Raw genomic sequence first — 2,894 nt, 5'->3', positions numbered from 1 at the left:
TATGCACGCAGTTCTTTTCATTATGCTATTTGGCTTCGTTAACCTAGCTTTACAAATAAGGAACATCCAGATGTCTGTCTCATCTTGGGTGTTTGTAGTGATAAATTTCTGTAATTGACCTTGCGGAAACCAAACAGTCCTCTTTCCATCCCTACTCCCCTCCTTCAGTCCCCTCGCACCTCTGCTCTCTTTTGAAGGCTTTTGCCCAACCCCTTCTGGAAGCCGTGTGCCCACATCCTCACCCAGGAGTTCTCTGCACTGACCCTCTGGTATAGCATCTATCAATCATGGTCTCACCAACCAGCTTTAAGCGGCACTCAGGGACTGGACTCCTAGATCATTGGGGCAGATTTAGCAACACTCGGATCCCCAGATCTGGCTCTACGTGGAGAATCAGAATCCCTAGACACAAAGTCCTTGGGAATTTTTAGACACTTCCTAGGGAATTCTGATTAGTGTGTATATTGGGAAGCATTGCCACAGTGGTTCTTTTTACAAATGTGAGGATGCAGGGTCCTTGGATGTTTCTGACTCTCCTAACCCACACTAGTTAGTTAAAGAGTTCGTCAACAGGGGGCAGCACAGACAGAGCAATTGGGCTACAGGGAATTCATGGTGATCTCTTTAATTTCTACTGGCAACGGTTATCACAAAAATTATCCCACTGTTGATAGCTCAGAGCTGCCTGTTGGTGGAGCTCCTCCAGAGTCACAATTCAAGACGTCCTTCACCATGCCTTCAAAGCAGGCGATCCACCTTTGTGTGGGACCCATATGTAGTTGCCTCATCATGTAAAACTCAGAAGGCAGAGGACTGGAGAGATAGCCCCAGTTGGTGAAGCATTTACTTGCCTTAGAAGTATGAGAATCTGACTTTGCTCCCCAGAACCCACGGAAGATAAAAACAGGCCTGATGGCCACGCACTTGCAATCCCCAATGTGGAGGTTATGTATGCAGTATCTGGAGCTCACTGACCAGCCAGCCTCAACTACTGGGATAGTTCAGGCCAGTGAGAGAACTTGTCTCAATCAGTCAATCAATAAGGCAAAATGAAAACACAAGGCTTACCTTTAGGTGTCTGGCTCACTGAGAAAGCACAGCTAGATGCTTTTAGCCTGCACAGAGCCATATTCCCATGGAGGTCAGGCAAACAAGTGACACAGAGGCATCCCCGCACTGGACGGTGAACATGCGTGAGAGCTGGTGAGAGGGAACCAGTTTAGAACCGCAGACGGCCTCTCTGCTCTTAAAGGACATTTGTATAATATTGACTACTATGTCTCAAGCCCTAAAGTGGAAACAAAGTACCTAGAGTCTTACCAAAATGCAGTCGGCATCTGCAGGGGTAAGGCAGGGTCCTCTGCACTTTCTAGCACAACCTACACCCACCTCCAGCTTCTGTTATCTTCTTCGTGAGTGGGGGCCCTCAGTCAGCATGGTGTGAACAGAGGAGCCGTGGACCCCAAGGTTCTATTCCCTTCTCCCCGCTGAGAATAGCTCTAATGCTTAACGACTTACTGCTCTTTCGAGTTGTTACTTTATACTCACCTGAAGAACCTGTGCTGATTCCAAAGCTGTAGGCTCCTAAATTCAGACGCACTAATCCCTAAAGGGATGGGAATGTAAATTATGCAGAGCAAAGGAGGGGCTGTTTGTTTGTTTGGGTTTTCTGCAGGGTTTGTCAACTAGGATTTTGCGTCCCTGAGGACACCTTACCTGGAGCCTTTTTGGTTGTCACGACCCACTGCTAGCTTCCCGTCCCTGGCGTATGTGAGACAGGAATGCATAAAGTGCCAAGCCTGGCCAACAGACAGCACAGCACCCACGAGAATGCCCAGCCCACAACGGCAGTGGTGCAGCTGTAGAGAAAGCCTGCTGCATTCTGTGTGACTCATGCTCGGTAACATTTTTGGCAACTCGGTGAGTGATATCTTAAAATATTGCCCCAGATCCCAGACAAGAGAAAGATCACAGGCTAGTGACCTGAAATGGGAACCATAGAGGCCACGTGCTTTCCTCTAAGGCGAGGGAGTTGAGTGCTCGAGAGGCAAAATAACTACGCGTGAGTGCCACTTGAGCTGCCAACGATCTGGATGGAGCTGGACGTGTTCCGCACAATCTCTCAGCCTTTATTTTCTCAGACATCAAACACCGAGTCCCTGAGCGAGGGCTGTTTCAGGAAGCCAAACGCACAAATTTGGCTGGTTTGTCTTGTAAGGGCTGCTTGCTCACAGAGAAAATGAGGTGCTTGCGCACATCATAATTTTCATTATGTTTTAGAATCTCATTGACAATTTCGTAGTGTACACGGTATATTTTTATCATAATCCCAGCCGCCCCTCCCCCCACCATACATAATGAACCCATCTTACCCCGTTCCCACTGAACTTCTTCCTAAGTCCCTGGGCTGCTTTTGTAATTCCTCTTAAAATCCGAGGCAAACTCTGGGTTTTAAATGTTGGTTGTTGAGGAGGGAGATGACTCAGTCAGTAAAGTGCTTGCCATGAAATCTGGGTTTGGAGCCTCACACCCAAGTAAAAGCTGGTCCTAGTCCCAGGCCAGGGAAGACAGGGATAAATGGATTGATAACAGGAGCTCATTGGCCAGCCAGTCTAGCCAGATACATGAGTTCCAGGTTTCTATAACTACGGCACACTAACAATTGAGGAAGATACCTGTGTTAACCCCTGCCCCTCCGTACACCTCTGTACATGAGTAGATACAAGCACAGAAGTGTTAATTAAGGCACGAATATCAGGGATTAATGTTACGAGGTACATCTTCTGGCACAACCAGACTTGCATTGATCTAGTTTAGTTTCTATCAGTATAGGAGAGGCAACTATGATGTGAGCTAAGATATTTGATTTTTCTGTTGCCAAGGGTTCGTTACTT

General features: G+C 47.4%; 1 long non-coding RNA gene across 1 annotated transcript in view; it reads right to left on the bottom strand.

Annotated features, from left to right (window-relative positions):
- The window catches only part of LOC116087677, a 2,755-nt gene extending 1,007 nt beyond the window's left edge, over nt 1–1,748 (bottom strand). Inside the window, exons 1-3 of the long non-coding RNA XR_004117557.1 lie at nt 1,717–1,748; nt 1,549–1,606; nt 1,069–1,200 (exon numbers count right to left, since the gene is read on the bottom strand). This is a non-coding gene — a long non-coding RNA (uncharacterized LOC116087677). The remainder of the gene's footprint in view (nt 1–1,068; nt 1,201–1,548; nt 1,607–1,716) is intronic.
- Nucleotides 1,749–2,894: the final 1,146 nt, after the last annotated feature.

The sequence above is a fragment of the Mastomys coucha genome, unplaced genomic scaffold (genome assembly GCF_008632895.1).
Source record: "Mastomys coucha isolate ucsf_1 unplaced genomic scaffold, UCSF_Mcou_1 pScaffold13, whole genome shotgun sequence".
Lineage (NCBI taxonomy): Eukaryota > Metazoa > Chordata > Mammalia > Rodentia > Muridae > Mastomys > Mastomys coucha.
Note: the sequence above shows the minus strand (reverse complement) of the source record. Positions and strands in the feature narration are given on the sequence as shown.